Here is a 21,148-nt window from a genome sequence, read left to right as displayed (position 1 = left end):
CTAGAGAAATCTGATTAATCGTGCTTCCTCACAAATTTCAAAAGAAATGGCTTTATTTTTCCCTTTAATCTTAAGTTCCAGACAATTTGGCAGTTATGTGGACACACTCAGTTTAGAAGTCTGGGGAGTGCTTTCCAAATTCGGAAATACTCTTCTATTGTAAATTTCACAATTTTGATATATCTGGCTGGAAACAGAGCAAGAGTCAGGAGTTTGAAAGTTTTTTAAAAAAACACAGCAAAGTAGCTGATATCATGATAATGTTTAAGTAAAAATAGTTAAGAATATCCATAGTTCAGAACCATTGGAAAAGAAGATAATATGCTTGCAAGGAGATCCATGGTAATTAAGGACTCAATCATTAATTTTGAAAGGTTAGTGAGGAGCGATTCTGCTCTCAAAGGAGCTGTGAATCTGCTTTTCAAAACATAAATGTGAGGACAAGATGGCGGAGGAGTAGGGGGACACGCTCGCCCTCTCCCACAAACACAACAAAAAAAGCACATCTACAGAAGAAATGACTCGCACAGAACAACAACCAATCGCTGGCAGAGGAACCTAAACTCCAATAACGGCAAGAAGTTCGTGACATTATTGGGCAGAACGGGAGAAAAGAGGAGAGTGAGAGAAGGTGAATCCGAGCGGGACGGGCGCTCCTGAAAGGGAACTGCGGAGGAGAAAGGGATCCCGCACCCTGGAAAGTCTCCTACCGGGGGAAAGATCAAACGAACCGGAGGAATCTCCAGATGCAGAGAAGAGTGTAGCAGTAAGTCGGAGTACGGAAAGAAGATCAAGAACCCAACGGACCATCTGAACTACGGGCACAGTCACCAAAAATTGAGACGCCTGGGTGGGGGCTGGGCACCGAATCCTCGGCTCCAGAGGTTAGTCCCCGGGAAAGGGCAGGGGGACGCCTGGGTGGGGGCTGGGCACCGAGACCTCAGCTCTGAAGGTTGGTCCCCGAGAGGGGGCCGGGGGACGCCTGGGTTGGGGCTGGGCACCGAGACCTCGCCTCCGAAGGTTAGTCCCCAAGAAAGGGCCGGGGGACGCCTGGTGGGGGGGGCTGGGCACCGAGACCTCGGCTCCAGAGATTAGTCCCCGGGCTAGGGGGGCGGGGAAGAGCGGAAACTGCTTGGGAGGTCTCTAAACCATTTGACGGGGCAGAGACTGCCTGGGAGACTAGAAAACAAAGCTGTCGCAGAGGAAGGGAGCAATACTCTAGGGGCGGGGAAGTGGAAAGCCGCCGCAGAGGGAACCTGGGAGAAGAGCCTGGTCTGCGCCCGTGCTGGGGAGGGGAGAGAAGAAGGGGTGGGTCCCCATAGAATACCCCCCACGCCACAGCAAGCTTACAGGCCCGCTAGCTAGCAGAAAGCTGTGCTTCCCAGTGCATTCCCTCCCCCCACCCCCGCCACCCCCTATGCTCTCGCCGAACCTGGGGCTGCCTGCCATCCAGGAGGGCTGGCCTCAACAATTGCCTGAAGCCTACCACCGCAGGGGCTCTCCCTGCACAGGCCTGCTTGCCCTTTGGAGGGGCTACACTTCCACAGAGCAGCACCAAACACCACCAGCCCCCTAGAAAAGGCCTGCAGCCCAGAAAAGCTAGAACAAGCCTAGCCAGGCCGTGAATAGATCGACCTAATTCTCCGACGGTTTTTCTGAGACGGGCTCCCCCGGGGAGGAGCCTCTTGAGTCTCCAAGGGCCTTGCTACACGCCCAAGACCCCAGGGGGTGCTAAGACCTAGTGGACCAGCTGCATAGGACTGCCAGCTCCAGGCAGGACCCCCTGCAGCCCAGAAAAGCTGCAACAAGCCTGGCCGACTTGGGAAAAGATCTCAGACGGTCTTTCTGAGTCGGGCTGTCCTGGGGAGGAGCCTCTTGAGCCTCCAAGGGCCCTGCTACCCGCCCAAGACCCCAGGGGGTGCTGAGACCTAGTGGACCAGCTGCATAGGACTGCCAGCTCCAGGCAGGACCCCCTGCAGCCCAGAAAAGCTGCAACAAGCCTGGCCGACTTGGGAAAAGATCTCAGACGGTCTTTCTGAGTCGGGCTGCCCTGGGGAGGAGCCTCTTGAGCCTCCAAGGGCCCTGCTACCCGCCCAAGACCCCAAGGGGTGCTGAGACCTAGTGGACCAGCTGCATAGGACTGCCAGCTCCAGGCAGGACCCCCTGCAGCCCAGAAAAGCTGCAACAAGACTGGCCGACTTGGGAAAAGATCTCAGACGGTCTTTCTGAGTCGGGCTGTCCTGGGGAGGAGCCTCTTGAGCCTCCAAGGGCCCTGCTACCCGCCCAAGACCCCAGGGGGTGCTGAGACCTAGTGGACCAGCTGCATAGGACTGCCAGCTCCAGGCAGGACCCCCTGCAGCCCAGAAAAGCTGCAACAAGCCTGGCCGACTTGGGAAAAGATCTCAGACGGTCTTTCTGAGTCGGGCTGTTCTGGGGAGGAGCCTCTTGAGTCTCCAAAGGCCCTGCTACCCGCCCAAGACCCCAAGGGGTGCTGAGACCTAGTGGACCAGCTGCATAGGACTGCCAGCTCCAGGCAGGACCCCCTGCAGCCCAGAAAAGCTACAACAAGCCTGGCGGAATCGGGAAAAGATCTCAGACGGTCTTTCTGAGTCGGGCTGCCCTGGGGAGGAACCTCTTGAGTCTCCAAGGGCCCTGCTACCCGCCCAAGACCCCAGGGGGTGCTGAGAACCAAGTGAAATCTGCTACCATCGTGGGGTGGACCTCCCAGTCCTGTCTGCCCTCAGGAAGTCCTCCTTTGCTTCAAAGAAACACTGTTAGTCCCATCAACACTCCAGAAAAGCCACACTGCCTCAAAAAAAGATTGACCAACAACGACAGCCCTCAGGAAATATTCCAGGGCAGTGACAAGGCAAACACTACCCGATAACGGAGAGTACAACTCCCTCAGGAGAAAGAAGACAACAAGCAAGATGAAGAAGCTGAGAAACCACCCCCAGTCAAACCAACAGGAGAACTCACCTAAAATAGTCAACAATGAAACTGATCTCTGCAGTCTGACAGACCTGGAGTTCAAAAGAGAAATAGTGAAAATACTGAAGGAATTAAGAGAAGATATGAACAGCAATGCAGATACCCTCAGAAAGGAGCTAGAAAATATAAGGAGGAGCCAAGAAAAACTAGAACATTCATTTGCAGAGATGCAAACTGAACTAGGGGCAGTAAAAACCAGAATGAATAATGCAGAAGAACGAATCAGTGATATGGAAGATAGAATAATGGAAATCACTCAATCTGGTCAACAGACAGAAAACCGAATCAAAAAACTGGAAAGCAATATAAGAGACCTATGGGATAATATAAAACGGGCCAATCTACGCATAATAGGAATTCCAGAAGGAGTAGAAAAAGATAAAGGAATGGAAAATATATTTGAAGAAATTATCGCTGGAAACTTCCCAAATCTAAAGGATACTGGATTCAAGATACAAGAAGCACAGAGGGCCCCAAACAAACTGAACCCAAACAGACCCACACCAAGACACATCATAATAAAAATGGCAAAAGTTAGTGATAAAGAGAGGATCCTAAAGGCAGCAAGAGAAAAACAGAATGTTACCTACAAGGGAACCCCCATAAGAATATCAGCTGATTTCTCTACAGAAACACTACAGGCCAGGAGGGAATGGCAAGAGATATTTAAAGTGCTCAAAGGAAAAAATATGCAACCTAGAATACTTTATCCAGCAAGAATATCATTTAAAATAGAAGGGGAAATAAAAATTTTTCCCAACAAACAAAAACTTAAAGAATACAGCAACACAAAACCCAGGTTAAAGGAAATATTGAAAGGGCTTCTCTAAACCAAAAAGAAAGGAAGGAAAGGGAAGAAAAAAGAAAAGAAAAAAAAAAAAAAGAAGAAGAAGAAGAAGAGGAAGAACTAGGACTGAGGAAGATACAATCAGAGAGCAGTCACTCAAATAAGCCAGCATACAGATTTAATCATGAACATGCTTCAAACAAAATAAAATTAAAAAGAAAAAAATAAAAGAGTCATCAAAACCATAAAATGTGGGCAAGGGATGTTAGGAGGTAAATAATCCTTTTTGTTTGTATGTATGTCTCTCTTCTTAATTTTAATATAATAATGAAGTGTTTGAACTTACAGGACCATCAGGCTAAAACACACAATTATGGGAAGGGGTTAGCATACTTAAAAAACAGGGCAACCACAAGCCAAAACCAAATATTGCATTTGCAAAAAATGAAAAAAAAAAATACACTCAAGCAGATAATAACAGGAGACCATCCAACCAAAAAAAAAAAAAAAAAAAAAGAAGAATGGAGAACCATAGAATCAACTGGAACACGAGGATCAAATGGCAATAAATAATCATCTATCAATTATCACCTTAAATGTCAATGGACTGAATGCCCCAATCAAAAGACACAGAATGGCTGAGTGGATAAAACGGCAAAAACCTTCAATATGCTGCCTACAAGAAACTCACCTTAGGACAAAAGATACATATAGATTGAAAGTGAAAGGCTGGGGAAAAGTATTTCATGCCAATAGACATGACAGAAAAGCAGGAGTTGCAACGCTCATATCAGACAAAATAGACTTTAAAACAAAAGACATAAAGAAAGACAAAGAAGGACACTATTTAATGATTAAGGGATCCATCCAAGGAGAGGATGTTACTATCATCAACATATATGCCCCAAACATAGGAGCACCCAGATACATACAACAAATATTAACAGACATAAAGGGAGATATTGATGAGAATACAATCATAGTAGGAGACCTAAATACCCCCCTCACATCAATGGACAGATCCTCTAGACAGAAAACCAATAAAGCAACAGAGATCCTAAAGGAAACAATAGAAAAGTTAGACTTAATTGATATCTTCAGGACACTACATCCAAAAAAATCAGAATACACATTCTTCTCAAATGCTCATGGAACATTCTCAAGAATCGACCACATATTGGGACATAAAGCGAATCTCAATAAATTTAGGAGCATAGAAATTATCTCAAGTATCTTCTCTGACCACAATGCCATGAAATTAGAAATCAACCATGGGAAAAGGAAAGAGAAAAAACCTACTCCATGGAGACTAAACAACATGCTACTAAAAAACCAATGGGTCAATGAGGAAATCAAGAAGGAAATTAAAAACTATCTTGAAACAAATGATAATGAAGACACAACCTCTCAAAATCTATGGGATGCTGCGAAAGCAGTGCTCAGAGGGAAATTTATAGCAATCCAGGCCTTTCTCAAAAAAGAAGAAAGATCCCAAATTGACAACTTAACCCTCCACCTAAATGAATTAGAAAAAGAAGAACAAAGAAGTCCTAAAGTCAGCAGAAGGAAGGAAATTGTAAAGATCAAAGAAGAAATCAATAAAATAGAGACTCAAAAAACAATAGAGAAAATTAATAAAACCAAGAGCTGGTTCTTTGAAAAGGTGAACAAAATTGATAAACCCCTGGCCAGACTCACTAAAAAGAGGAGAGAAAGAACCCAAATCACCAAAATTATAAATGAAAAAGGAGAAATCACAACGGATACAGCAGAAATTCAAAAAACCATAAGAGAATACTATGAACAACTATATGGCAATAAGTTTGACAATCTGGAAGAAATGGACAATTTTCTAGAATCTTACAGCCTGCCAAAACTGAATCAAGCAGAAACAGACCAACTGAACAGACCAATCACTAGAAATGAAATTGAAGAGGTCATAAAATCACTCCCTACAAATAAAAGCCCAGGACCAGATGGCTTCACAGGTGAATTCTATCAAACATATAAAGAGGAATTGGTGCCCATCCTCCTTAAACTCTTTCAAAAGGTTGAAGAAGAAGGAATACTCCCAAAGACATTCTATGAGGCCACCATCACCCTCATTCCAAAACCAGGCAGAGATACCACCAAAAAAGAAAACTATCGCCCAATATCATTGATGAATATAGATGCAAAACTTCTCAACAAAATCTTAGCCAACCGAATCCAACAACATATCAAAAAAATTATACACCATGACCAGGTTGGGTTCATCCCAGGTTCACAAGGATGGTTCAACATACGCAAATCAATCAACATCATACACCACATTAACAAGAAAAAAGTCAAAAATCATATGATCATCTCAATAGATGCAGAAAAAGCATTTGACAAAGTTCAACATCCATTCATGATCAAGACCCTCGCCAAAGTGGGTATAGAGGGAACATTCCTGAATATAATCAAAGCCATTTATGATAAACCCACAGCAAATATAATCCTCAATGGGGAAAAACTGAAAGCCTTCTCACTCAAATCTGGAACAAGACAGGGATGCCCACTCTCACCACTGCTCTTCAACATAGTTTTGGAAGTCTTAGCCACAGCAATTAGACAAACAAAAGAAATCAAAGGCATCCATATAGGAAGAGAAGAGATCAAACTGTCACTGTATGCAGATGACATGATTCTATACCTAGAAAACCCTAAGGACTCAACCCCAAAACTCCTTGAACTGATTAATAAATTCAGCAAAGTGGCAGGATATAAGATTAACATTCAGAAGTCAGTTGCATTTCTGTATACCAGCAATGAAGCATTAGAAAAGGAATACAAAAATACGATACCTTTTAAAATTGTACCTCACAAAATCAAATACCTCGGAATACACCTAACCAAAGAGGTAAAGGACCTATATGCCGAGAACTATAAAACCTTAATCAAAGAAATCAAAGAAGATGTAAAGAAATGGAAAGATATTCCATGTTCCTGGATTGGAAAAATCAATATTGTGAAAATGGCCATCCTACCCAAAGCAATCTACAGATTCAATGCAATCCCTATCAAATTACCCATGACATTTTCCACAGAACTAGAACAAACAATCCAAACATTTATATGGAACAACAAAAGACCCAGAATCGCCAAAGCAATCCTGAGAAACAAAAACCAAGCAGGAGGCATAACTCTCCCAGACTTCAAGAAATACTACAAAGCCACAGTCATCAAAACAGTGTGGTACTGGTATCAAAACAGACAGACAGACCAATGGAACAGAATAGAGAATCTGGAAATTAACCCTGACACCTATGGTCAATTAATCTTTGACAAGGGAGGCAAGAACATCAAATGGGAAAAGGAAAGTCTATTCAGCAAGCATTGCTGGGAAACCTGGACAGCTGCATGCAAAGCAATGAAACTAGAACACACCCTCACACCATGCACAAAAATAAACTCCAAATGGCTGAAAGACTTAAATATACGACAGGACACCATCAAACTCCTAGAAGAAAACATAGGCAAAACACTCTCTGACATCAACATCATGAATATTTTCTCAGGTCAGTCTCCCAAAGCAATAGAAACTAGAGCAAAAATAAACCCATGGGACCTCATCAAACTGAAAAGCTTTTGCACAGCAAAGGAAACCCAAAAGAAAACAAAAAGACAACTTACAGAATGGGAGAAAATAGTTTCAAATGATGCAACTGACAAGGGCTTAATCTCTAGAATATACAAGCAACTTATACAACTCAACAGCAAAAAAACCAATCAATCAATGGAAAAATGGGCAAAAGACCTGAATAGACATTTCTCCAAGGAAGATATACAGATGGCCAACAAACACATGAAAAAATGCTCAACATCGCTGATTATAAGAGAAATGCAAATCAAAACTACCATGAGATACCACCTCACACCAGTCAGAATGGCCATCATTCATAAATCCACAAATAACAAGTGCTGGAGGGGCTGTGGAGAAAAGGGAACCCTCCTGCACTGCTGGTGGGAATGTAAACTGGTACAGCCACTATGGAGAACAGTTTGGAGATACCTTAGAAATCTATACATAGAACTTCCATATGACCCTGCAATCCCACTCTTGGGCATCTATCCGGACAAAGCTCTACTTAAAAGAGACACATGCACCCGCATGTTCATTGCAGCACTATTCACAATAGCCAGGACATGGAAACAATCCAAATGTCCATCGACAGAGGATTGGATTCGGAAGATGTGGTATATATACACGATGGAATACTACTCAGCCATAAAAAAGGATGACATCATGCCATTTGCAGCAACATGGATGGAACTAGAGAATCTCATACTGAGTGAAATGAGCCAGAAAGACAAAGACAAATACCATATGACATCACTTATAACTGGAATCTAATATCCAGCACAAATGAACATCTCCTCAGAAAAGAAAATCAATCATGGACTTGGAGAAGAGACTTGTGGTTGCCTGATGGGAGGGGGAGGGAGTGGGAGGGATTGGGAGCTTGGGCTTATCAGTCACAACGTAGAATAGATTTACAAGGAGATCCCGCTGAATAGCATTGAGAACTATGTCTAGATACTCATGTTGCAACAGAAGAAATGGTGGGGGAAAAACTGTAATTGTAATGTATACATGTAAGGATAACCTGACCCCCTTGCTGTACAGTGGGAAAATAAAATTAAAAAAAAAAAAAAAAAAAAAAAAAAAAAAAAAAAAAAAAAAAAAAAAAAAAAAAAAAAAAAAAAAAAACATAAATGTGATTTTATCATTTTTCTGCTTAAAATCCTCCTGGGGCCTCCACTGCCTGTAGGACAGTCTCTCCTTAGACTGAAACCTACGTGTCTTCCTAAGTTCCCTTGTTTGCTCTGTTTGGTTATCCCATGGGATCTTTGCCCAGATGTCACTGACATTCTACATTTGGCCCGTATTGCTGTGTTTTACTTTCATATGACTTAGACATGCTGATGTCCTCTGCCTGAAAGACATTTGACTACACCCCCTTGATCAGCAAATATTATCACCATACATGTTTTTATCTGATGGAATCTTTACACAGCAAAGAATAAGTCTAGTCAATGTTCTCTCTAGAAAGACTTCCCCTAACTTCTGCTTTCCAACCTCTAGATTCTGTGGGATCTGGCAAGAAACTGTGCCTAATTCTAGCCAGGTTCATAGAATGAAGGGTGAATGTTCATTTACCTGCCTTCATTGAAACTGCCTCTCCTTCAGGAAAATTATTATTTCTAATTTTATTTGTATTTTCAGTGTACAAATGCTTGATGCATAGTAAGCACTCAAAATTGTATATTCCCCACTAAGAAAACTTTTTGAAGTATAAAAGTTTATGTATGGAACCCACATTGCTTTTTTAAGGCATTTCTCCTTGCTAGAGACAGAGAGATGTTTTAATTATAGTCGCCCCTTCAATGTCATAATCAAGCATTTGGGTATAATTTTGTGGAATTACCAAGGGGTTCACTGGACTTAATTGTAATATAATAGTCTATGCTTCTAAAGGCACCTTACTTTTTGCTGATGAGATAATGATGGCCTATTACGAGTCCATTAGGGTATTCCTTATGGAACCAACACATTAAAAAATACCGTAATTTGCAGATTAATGTTTGGTTATGAAACAAAAGACTTACTCTTCCTTCTAAATGATCCTATGCTATCTGGTATCTGTCATGGAGAATGGGACAATAGGGGAAGGACAAAGATTACAGTGAAAGCATAAAAGTGCAGTCAGAGGCAAAAGTGAATCTACGCAGAAGCTCAATTGGGAGCCATTTGAGATCAAGCTGATATTGGTTCCCTCTCTTTGTTTGTGCCGTGCCCTTTTCTAGATTAAGTTCTGAGAGCTTCTTATGACCTCTTAATATGGATACTCATTGAAACAACAACATGGAACTCTTTTTCCATTGAATGGAACAAACTGACAGTAGAAAAAATACACATTATATGAAGAATCTGGTCCTTTTAAAATTAACCCAAAAGTTACAGAGTTCCCATTGAGGCTTAGTGATAATGAACCCAACTAGTATCCATGAGGATGCATGTTCAATCCCTGGCCTCACACAGTGGGTTTAGTACCTGCCATTGCTGTAGCTATGGCATAGGCTGGAGGCTGCAGCTCTGATTCCACCCCTAGCCTGAAAACTTCTATATGCTGCACATGTGGTGCTAAGAAAAAAAAAAAAGTGAGAGAGAGAGAGAAAGAAGAAAAAAAAATAATTGCCAAGTTAGTTTTGCATTTTGAATTCTGCAGGAAATGAAGATAGTGTGATGAAGATCTTTTAAAAACTCACTGTACTAGATTTTCATAGGGTGTGGTCTTTCTAATAAGAGCTCATACATTATATACTAGCCAAGACATGTGCTTTGAATGGCACTAATCTTTTTAAATGATTTTTATTTTTTCCACTATAGCTGGTTTAGAGTGTTCTGTCAATTTCCTACTGTACAGCAAAGTGACACAGTCACACATACATATATACATTCTTTTTCTCACATTATCCTCCATCATAAGTAACTAGATATAGTTCCCAGTGCTATACAGCAGGATCTCATTGCTTATCCATTCCAAAGGCAATAGTTTGCATTTATTAACCTCAGATTCTCAGTCCATCCCACTCCCTCCCCCTCCCCCTTGGCAACCACAAGTCTGTTCTCCAAATCCATGAGTTTCTTTTCTGTGGAAAGGCTCCTTTGTGAATGGCACTGATCTTTATTAAGATAATTCCCTTCTCTCTATCTCTACTCCTGATCTTTCCCTTAGCTCCACATTCAGATTATCTATTCAACTCCTCTAGTTGGATATCTAAGTTATATTTTAAAATGTTACATGCCCAATGGGGAGCTCTTGACTTTCTCAAACTCACTCTTTCCATAGTGTCCCCATCTCAGTGAAGGGCATTCATATTCGCTCCACTGCTGTAGCCAAAATGCTAAGGATCATAGTTTATCCCTCTCTTTCTCCCATGTTTCACCATAAACCTATATATTGATGATATCTTCAAAATACATCCTGGATCTGACCTCCTGTCACCACCCCAAGACTGTGAACACAATCCAAGCCACCTCATGGTTCACAACAACTGGGGCAATGACTTCTCAAAGCGACTACTCCTAATTCTTTGCATTCTCTCTACTGTCTCTTCTCCAAAGAGCACAGAAATATATTTAAAACATAAATTGCATCATTTCCCTGACTTGCTCCAAGCTCTGATGGTTTCTCATCACACATGAAAAAAAATCTAAAATCTTTACCATGGCCAAAATACTCTGTATTATTTGACCCTTAATTATCTCCCTGATGTCATGTGCTCACATTCCAATTCACAGGCTCATATTCCCTCAAACGTCTCAAGTTTATCTCCTGAGGGGCATTATACTTACCACTTACTTTATCTGCTGGAATCTTATTTTTTGCAGGGCTCACTTCTTGAACCAATTCAAATCTCTCCTAGAAAGTCATCTCCTTGGAAAACACTTGTAACTGTCCCCTCTAATAGGGAACTTTCATCATCTGTTTTCCCTATCCACCTTTTGTTTTTTTGTTTTTTTTTGGCCCTTTCTATCACTAGTCAGTGCCTTGTTACACATTTTGGTATACATGGCTTTTTAATGACTGTTTTTTCCCACTAGAATACCAATTATTCATTAATGGTGATTGTGTCTGGCACACTGGTGCATTGTCAAGCCTCAAAAGAGGGCTTGCCACATAGTACTAAATATACATTTGTTAAATATCAATGTGGATTTTTAACATAAAAGGGACTTAAGAGTTTTTAAATGTGAAATCCCTGATGCAAAAGGATACTACTAGAGAAAGGTTGAATCAAAATATAAAAGTTAGGTTGAGAATGCTGGAGAGACATGAGGTTTAGGATCAAGAACACAGATCTATTAACTTTAGATTTAAGTATGTCTACGGTAACAAGACAAAATGAGAAGAGTATTGATGCGGAACATAGTAAATTTCTAAGTGTTCTAGGAGAAGGCTGCAAGAATCCTAACCTGATATTTCATTATAGTACCAATGTATGTCCTTGTCAAAATTCTCTCTGGGTCACTGAGCCATGTGGAAGTAGTCCAGCCAAAGGTGGAAAGTTGTATCCATCCAGAGTTAGAATTTTTCCAGGTCTTGAAAATAGTGAGCCAATGGAGCAAGATGTAGAGATATTGAGAATAAGATAAACAACAACAACAACAACAACAGCAACAGAAAACAGAGAAATGAAAAACCATGCACAGTATGCTTGTTAGCAAGAGTTGTGGTAGTATTATGGAATGAATTGTGTCCCCTCAAAATGCATACACTTAAGTCCTAAGCCACAGTAGCTCAGATGGTAATGACTATTTGGAGATAGTGTCTTCAAAGAGGTTATTAAGCTAAAATGAGGTCATCATGCTGGGCCTTTTAAAGGTAGTATATGAAGCTAGTGTGAATGGGTGGTGAGCAAGGGAGAGGATGACATAAACCTACCTAATCACATAGAGCTTGAAAATTGTGGGAAAATGCAAGATTTTATTCCAAATACAGAAAGAGAGCCTGGAGCCATTTTAAGCCAAGGAATGATTTAATCTTATTTGCATAATTAAAAGTTTAAATTCTAGATGCCCCGGGAAAGTGGGTGGGAGAGGAGGCAGACAGAGAAGCAGAGGAACAGTGAGGGAGTGGTGGCTGTAGTCTGGGAGGGAAGCCCTGGCAGTGGTGATTGGAGGTGCAGCAGTATCTTAGCTATATGATGGAGATAGAATTCAAAGGAGTCACTGATTGGATGTAGAGCAAGAAGGAAAGAGTCAAGTCAGCATGAGTCTCAGGGTTTTGTAAAGCATTTGAGTGCAGAATGCTATTTGTCCTTTTCAGTCCAGATGCACCAAGTCTTTTCAATTCTATTTCCCTTTAACTGCTTCAAACAGACCAACCCAGAATTTATTAGTGTCCTTGAGAAAGTCACATGATATGAGTTTCAAATTAATTTTTTGGTAAAACAAATTTCAGAATATTATTTACAGAGCTTGTAAAACTTAAATGCAGGGCATGTGTGTGATGCACTGTGTAATGAAAAAAAACAGCATACTTTCCCCTAAGTGCAGTGGCTCAATACATGATAGCTCTAATTGTAATTGGTGATCTTGTTATTTTGAAAATTGTTGCTGTTATACTCTGAGTCACTTTGGTAGTGATTTATATTTTCTATTACCCAATGATTGTTAGCCTTGGTTCTCTTATTTCTGATCAAGTAAGACAAGTGTCCCTTTGCCCTGAAGTATCTTCCTGAACCTCAGCAGAACTCAAAGGGATTCTGCTAGGTTCACTAATACCTCCCAATGCCACATGCCCTAGAATTTTGTCTGTGAAAAATGGGAAACAGCAGATCATTCAGCAGGGTCAAGGAGCATCAGGTGACATGGTTCAGTCCCAGGGAAAGGCTGATAAACCTATACAGGATGGTTAAAATGAAATGAAACAAACAAACAAAAAAAGCCTGTGAGACTGCTGGGTAATTAGAAAATATTTCAGTAAGGGAAGAGAAAAAGGAGATAAGAATACATTTACCTCAAATGATCCAAATCTGCAAGTGGGTAAACATTTTTTTTTTAAATGGAAGTTGAGCTTGTATAAAATGTTAAGCAAATGCAGATGAGTATGAAATTAAAAACCCTCTATCCTTAACCTACCCTTGGAGGGAATTAATTTTTAGAAATTCTGCTTTTACTCTTTTGGTGATTTGTATTCACTCTACTTCTTAATGTCCTGAAATTTAAGACCTTCTTGTTTGCTCCCTGCTCTACGACATTTTTGTTTGTTTGTTTTTGATCACCTTCCCTTGGTCTTATTTTTCTGCCCTTACTCACCTCCCAGGTTTCATTTTAATTTTACTTTCATACAAATATTGGTCACATTTATTTATTTTTAAGTCCATTAACTTTTATGCTACTAAAAAAAAATGGGACAATGAGGAAATCAAGAAGAAAATTAAAAAATACCTCGAGATGAATGATAATGAAGACACATCCACTCAAAATCTATGGGATGCTGCAAAAGCAGTGCTCAGAGGGAAATTCATAGCAATACAGGCCTTCCATTAACTTTTAGATGGTGCAATTGATTCTGTATTTACAAAAGATACATAATTTAGCATCTCTACTTGATTCCACTTATTTTCTTCCTTCTGATGTTTAAACTCTTTTGGCTATACCACTATGGATATTGAAGATAGTTCCCTGTGTTAAATAGTAGGCTCTTGTTGTCTATCCATTGTCTGTATATTAGTTTGCATCTGCCAATCCCAAAGTATTATAAACTTTCAAATGGGGAAATAATGGTATAGCCAAAAGAGTTCACATTTAGAATGGATAAACACAAAGTCCTATGGTATAGCACAGGGAACCATATTCAATCTCCTGGGATAGCCCATGATGGAAAATAATATTTAAAAAGAATGTATATAGAGATGTAGATGTAGATATAGATATAGGTATGTATAACTTACTTTATCTGCTGGAATCTTATTTTTTGCTCAAAAAAATTTTTGCTCAAAAATTTTTGAGTCACTTTGATGTTCAGCAGAAATTGGCACAACATTGTAAATCAACTATATTTTAACAAAAAAATAATAAATACATGAATAGAGGCTTGATTAAAATTATTAAAAATAAATGGCCATATATGCTTAAATCTTTACAAAAACCATGATGGAAAAGAATGTGAAAGTGGATGGTATGTGTGTGTGTGTGTATATATGTATGTGTGTGTGTGTATACAACTGAATCTCTTTTCTGTACAGCAGAAATTAACACAACAGTGTAAATCAACTATACTTCAATAAATTAAAAAAAACAAAAGTTTACAATATAAATTTCCCAAACTATAATTTTACATTTCATTTCACTCTTTGTTTCTAATTTGTTTTTAAAAGTTGAAAATCATTAAGTAGCTTTATACTGTTGCTATTTACATAAATGTCATTCAATCCCTTGGGTTCACAGGAAAGGAGAAGTTATCTTTCCACAGCAACATTTTTCTCTAGGGAAAATTTTCAAAGTATTAAGGTTAAATATATCCTCATTTCTTCTCTCCAATATTTGCCCAAAATCATTCCATTTTTTGGATTTCATTATATTTGAGCCATGACTCTCTTATAAAGCACTTTTCCCATAGAGTTTATAAGTGCATTTGTTCTTATTGAGATGGACCGAGTGTGCCCTTCACCATTTCACTAAGATCATTTCATTCTCTTAATTGTATTATCTGTTAAAGGAGAAATGAGAACAGAATCTGAGATTTATTTTCACTGTTATCATCCAGAGTGCCCTGTTTCTGGGAATCAATATCCTCTTTCTTTTTAAAACTTTCTGCATAGTCAAGGAGATATTTCTCCACTTGCTACAGGGTCAAGCACTGTCACACATCTTCCATTAGTGGCAAGACAGTAGTTGGCAGTGTAGATTGAAATGTTGCCAAGCAGATGTAGTTAAACACTCAAAGATATCTGGCACTACAGCACTGAGTCCCATTTTGCTCTCAGGATATCCTCAAAGTGGTCACTGTCATAGAGTTAAATCTTAAACCTGAATCTAATTAAATGCTACTACCCGTGGACACGAAATTTGAACTTTCTTTTCCTTTAGTTACTGAAGCTCTCACCCCCAATGGAACTTCCTTGCTTCCAAGAACACAATTACACTATATTACTTTGTATTAATTGTATTTAATATAGTAACTTCTTAATGTATTTCCCCCTAATCTCAATGAATCTTATAAGGCAACTGCTCTTATAAATACTGATAAGGAAACCAAAGCAAATAGATTTTCTCAGCATCTCAAGGCATACCCAGGACTTGAACTAACATTTGAATCTACATCTGATATACTTTCTACCTTATGACAGGATCTTTTCTTTGTGCTGTGCTTTGGAAGTTGAAGATGTGAGAGGGAGGAAAACACTTTAGCAATGTCCCCTTAAGTGAGTGGATTGTCAAGCAAGTAGTGAAAAAAATTGTGACTGAGCAATTTTTTTAACATCAGAATTTGGGAGAAGCTGTTATACACACTGTGATGTCAGGATCTGTACTGTGAACCAAGATTTCCTTTGGTGTTTACATACTCCTGATTGTAAAAGCTTTAATAGAACTTTATCAAAATTATATTCCAAAGTACATTTCTTTCATGGGATACAAAAATATTTTATTCCAAACAGTGTCAGTATTTGAATGAATGAAGGATCATGAGGTCAAAATAAGTTAAGCAGGTTTGTTACTATAAAACTCTTAAAAAAATTGTAGCTGACTTATAATGTTAATTTCAGATGTACAGAAAGCAAACCAGTTATACTTATGTACATCTCCATATATATCATATAAAAATAAATATCTCCATTCTTTTTCAGATTATTTTCTCATAGAGACTACCAAACCTCTTGAAGTTACAAGTACATGCTATTATGTACTATGAATCTCCACCTGTAAGTATGCGTGATGGTATGAATAAAGTTCTTCCCCAGGGACATGGCCATGGGGCACCTCTTCCTCTTGCCTAGAGTGTGGAACCCACACTGCACTGTATCTCACATCAAAATAAGAGAACCTTCATGTGAGGATAGGATGTCTCATGAGATATTTGGGGTTACAAAAGAGAACATCCTCTTCTCATCCATAAAAATACAAGAAGGAAAGGTGTCCTTCGGGCCATTGGAGCTTCCCGTAGTATTCTTCCAAAAGTAAACCTGTCTTTAACAGTCAGTATGGAGAACTTGCTCCATTACAACATCTTCTTCTTGAGCTATTAGTCATACCTAGGTTACATAAAATCCTTTATATGCATTTGTAGACAATAATTTTATTTTCAACTGATATAATCACCAGCACTGACTTTCCAGTGTGTAGAGTCCAGGGCATGTTCATAAGGATGCAGAACTATCCGACTTCAGTAAATAGTCTGAACTTAAAAATGGAAATTAGTAGTTAGTATGAGCTTGAGAGGTTTGGATGGAGGGCAAAACATTTGTCTTTCAGGGAGGGTAGTAATTAATCAAATAATCTGCACTAGTGCCAGAACACAGTGGGAGATTAGTATCTGCTAACAGATGATCCTCATTTGGAAAGTGAACAGCTCAGGTATTTACTTGCAACATCTTTGTGATATTAATTGGGAGCCACTTTTTTTCAGATACTTAGCAGAAGGAGGTAAATGAATATATGTCTTTTATGTTAAAAAAAAATCCTTGCAAAGAGTTGCCACGTTTGCTTAGCAAGCAAAACATGCTCATTTTCTTTTTTCAGTCTTAATGAGCAACCCCTACCCACAACTCCTATCCTCCAGGAGTTTAGTGTTGAAAAAGTCACCTGGGCTGACTTTACTGGGAGGAAGAGGAAAAAGTGTTTCTGCTCCATCTTCCTGGAGGTTGAAGTCAGCCCAAGTCTTTAATTCACTCAACTCCATCAGCACAGACCCTCTTAATTAGGTGAATTTTTTCTTTTTAGGACTGCATTTTTGGCCTATGGAAGTTCTGAGGCTAGGGGTCAAATTGGAGCTACAGCTGCCAGCCTATACAATAGACACAGCAACATAGGATCTGAGCCACATCTGTGACCTACATCACAGTTCATGGCAACTCTGGATCCTTGACCCACTGAGTGAGGCCAGGGATCAAACCTGCATCTTCATGGATACTAGTCGGATTTGTTTTCACTATGCCACAACTGGAACTCCCTTCTTATACCTTCTTATATAGAAATGTGTATGTATATTCAGTCCACAATGGGTGCAGGAATATGATTTTACACTGTGGCAAAAGTATTCTCAAAATAAAAAAAGAAATTTGAAAAAATTCCAAATAGTGAAACAATTATCCAATGCAATGAAGAGACAGAAGAAATTTGGGGGTAGAGGATATATCCTCTTTAAAAATGTGGCTAGTCAATTCACTGACTTCTTAGGCTAGTCATGGATCTTTCTGGGATCTCAGTATCCTCATGTATTAATAACCTGTTGGCCTGTATACCCAGAGAAGTGATCCTAAGAGTATGCTGTAGGAGGAAGGACTGAAATGTTAAGTTTGTGAAATACATAATATTATTTGTTTATTATATATGTATATATAGCATATATGTTTATCATGTATGTGCATCCTGTATTTCACTATTTTAATATTCAGTCTTTTAAAACTGAATGATTTGCAAAGTTTGCAAAGTTTTGCTAACACTATGAAAAATCACCTGTCAGAGTTCCTGCTGTGGCATAGTGGAAACAAATCTGACTAGTATCCATGAGGACGTAGGTTCAATCCTTGACCTCGCTCAGTGGGGTGGGGATCCGGCACTGCCATGAGCTGTGGTGTAGGTCACAGGCACAGCTCAGATCCTGTGTTGCTGTGGCTGTGGTGTAGACCAGCAGCCGCAGCTCTGATTAGACCCCTGGCCTGGGAACTTCCATATGCCGCCATTGTAACCCTAAAAAGCAAAAAAAGAAAAAGAAAGATCATCTGCAGTAATTTTCAAGATCCCCATTTCCTCTGTCCAAAAATATTTTATGACTAAGTGTGACATTCCTATGTGTTTTTTTAATTTAATAGCTCAACTAATGCAGTTTGCCATAAAACAGACGCAACCGGAAGTTAAGCAATATAAGGTCTGTTATAATGAGTTTACTTTATCATTAGTTTCTCCTAATGGGATTATAGTCTATAAATGATCGTGTTACTATAGCAACCACCTTAAAAGCCGCACTGGGCTGTGAATGCAATAACAACACCTGTGTACCATCATTTTCTTTGGTAGTTTATATTGTTTTTGGTCCAACAAAACAAGAGGACACCAAAAAAAGCAATGTATTGTTTCAATTATGATTTCCTATCACATTCATTTTTAGATTCAGCCATTCTGAATTTGAAACAGTGGTGCCATGCAGAATATGGAAAGAAAATGGTTTTCATAGCCTAGTTTGAGTTAACCTTAAATAACCTCACATCATTGGCTTATAAGTGGAAGAAAACCCTAATTAATAGAAGGATTACATACACAAATAGAATAAAATAGCATATAAAATATTTTCTTTAATACATTTTGGAAAATCTTGCCTTATGAAAAATCACCTTAGTTCTGTACCCATTTCTACTCAACATGTATATAGGTCTCATGTAGTGGGCGATAAAACTATCTTGCTATTGTAAAAACTGAATACAATTTCTTTTAGATGTGCTCTGGCTTTTAATTCAGAAAACAAATCTGGCTTTCCTATTTGCCCTCTGATTACAGTAAAATAATTGGCAAACATAGCCTCATTTATTTTATCTAAAAGATGAGAACAAGGAACAAATGTACAGGGAGAGTAAAAGCTTGTCAGCACAACCAGATTCTACTGTATAGCACAGAGAATTATTCAATGTCCTATGATAAACCATGATGGAAAATAATATATGTACATTCTTTTTTATATTATTGTCTATTATGGAGATACATAACTGAATCACTTTGATGTAGAGCAGGAATTAATACAACACTGTAATCAATTATACTTCAATTAAATATTTAAAAAATAAAAATAAAAAATAAAATAAAAACTTCTTAGCTTAAAAAAAAAAAAGATTGTTAGCAAAAACAATGTCCTCTCTAATCCACTGCGTGTGATTTTAATTCCCCCCTTGGGTAAGTCAGGATGCTCTAGGTTATAGTGAGATTAGTGGCAACTCCTAATTCTTGGCACTTAAACAATGAAGACGTAATTCTTCCTTCATCCCCTTACCTGCTCTATGTTCATGGCCTGGGATAGCAGTAGGGTTGAGCTAATTCACCCTCTGTGACTAGGCTGACAAAGATGCCACTACTTGGAAGGGAGGCAATGAAGGAAGCCATGAAAGAGAGCATGGGGAATTTACATCAGCTTTTACATGCCTTGTCCTAACAGTAACTCCTGTTACTCATATTTCATCAGCCAGTGTAAGGTCTTCTGGCCATGCCTCACTGGAAGGGAAGAGGAGAGTAAGACACTGCCATGTGCCCAGAAAAGAGGGGGTGGTGAACATGTGTAATGCATTCCACATGCAATTTAATACTTTCAGAAAATACATTTTGTGAATAAATCATATTATTTAAAAATTTTTTTTTTTTTTTTGTCTTTTTAGGATCACGCCCATGGCATATGGAGGTTCCCAGGCTAGGGGTCTAATCAGAGACGTAGCTGCCAGCCACAGCCATAGCCACAGCAACACAGGATCTGAGCCATGTCTGCGACCTACACCACAACTCACGGCAACGCTGGATCCTTAACCTACTGAGCGAGGCCAGGAATTGAACCCACAACCTCATGGTTCCTAGTCGGATTAGTTTCCGCTGAGCCACGAGGGGAACTCACACATTATTTGAAAATTTGAATGCTATCTACATTTGAAACACTGTTAAAATTTGTCACATACTATTTGGTTAAACTATTATGAAGATCATCACTTCTTTAAAATTCCCTAATGCAAAATGAATTCATCAAAATGAAGGTTTTTTTTTCCCCTGTTGTAATAGAGAATTACAAAATAAAAATAATAGTTTAACAAAGATAGAAGTTTATTTCTCTAATATGTGAAAATTCAAAGTGGTCATCCAGGGCTAGAATAGTGACACTTTAATCTTTAGGAACCCCAAATTGTTCTACTTTCTCAAATATATTGCCTCTGTTTTACAGTTCCCACATAACAGTGGCTGCATTCAGGCCAGCAGTAGAAAAGAAAAGGGAACGGTTACATTTTTTTCTTTGATAGGTACAAAAAAGAAGTTATTCATATTACATCAAATTCCAGTAAGTATGTTGGCTGGAACATAATTCATGGCCACTACTAACTCCAAGGGAAGTGAGAAAATACAGTCTTTCACTAGTCAATTCCGTGTGAAAGGTAAATAAAAGGTGAATAGATGTGGTTGAATAGAATTGAACCATATACCTATGTTCAAGGTTGCCCATGAAGGATTCCAGTCCTGTCATCCCAAGAACATGTTCTTCAAGTTTCCTTTCCTCACTCTAGGAAAATTGAAAGACCCAAAGAAGGATGCATCTTTGACATTTTCCAATTGGGAGACCTTTGTTGATTCTTTTCTGGTTGGTCTTTTTCATTACTTTGAATCTAAAGTTTACTTATTAAAAACCTTATTCAAATGCTATGTCTTCAATACAGTCTTCCTTTTTTTTTAACCAACACCTTATTCATTTTTTAATTTCCCCGGATTCCAACATTTTATTTGCTTTTTTCATTTAGTCCTAGTATATGTATTTTGGGGAATATTTTTATTGTTTTTATGAATTTTGGACAGATGGTAGAGGAAATCAGGCAGAATCCTGGAAGGAAAGTTACCTGCTTCTTTCACACTGAGGAAGTTGGGTCTCTTGTCTG

The 21,148-nt window shown here is 39.1% G+C and overlaps 1 long non-coding RNA gene across 2 annotated transcripts; it reads left to right on the top strand.

Annotated features, from left to right (window-relative positions):
- The first annotated feature begins 435 nt into the window (after nt 1–435).
- LOC146397252 (uncharacterized) lies at nt 436–20,916 on the top strand. 2 transcript variants are annotated; one of them, XR_014822705.1, is made up of 4 exons: nt 436–884; nt 16,163–16,237; nt 18,347–18,402; nt 19,895–20,916. It is a non-coding gene; the product is annotated as an uncharacterized LOC146397252 (long non-coding RNA). The 2 variants fall into 2 exon arrangements; XR_014822704.1 differs by lacking the exon at nt 18,347–18,402.
- The last annotated feature ends 232 nt before the right edge of the window (nt 20,917–21,148 follow it).

The sequence above is a fragment of the Sus scrofa genome, chromosome 13, assembly GCF_054392235.1.
Source record: "Sus scrofa isolate SSC_HxYL_T2T_F1_AM1 chromosome 13, Sscrofa_HxYL_maternal_Yorkshire_Landrace_v2.0, whole genome shotgun sequence".
Classification (NCBI taxonomy): Eukaryota; Metazoa; Chordata; class Mammalia; order Artiodactyla; family Suidae; genus Sus; species Sus scrofa.
The sequence above is the reverse complement of the archived record's forward strand: the minus strand, read 5'-3'. Positions and strand labels throughout refer to the sequence as shown.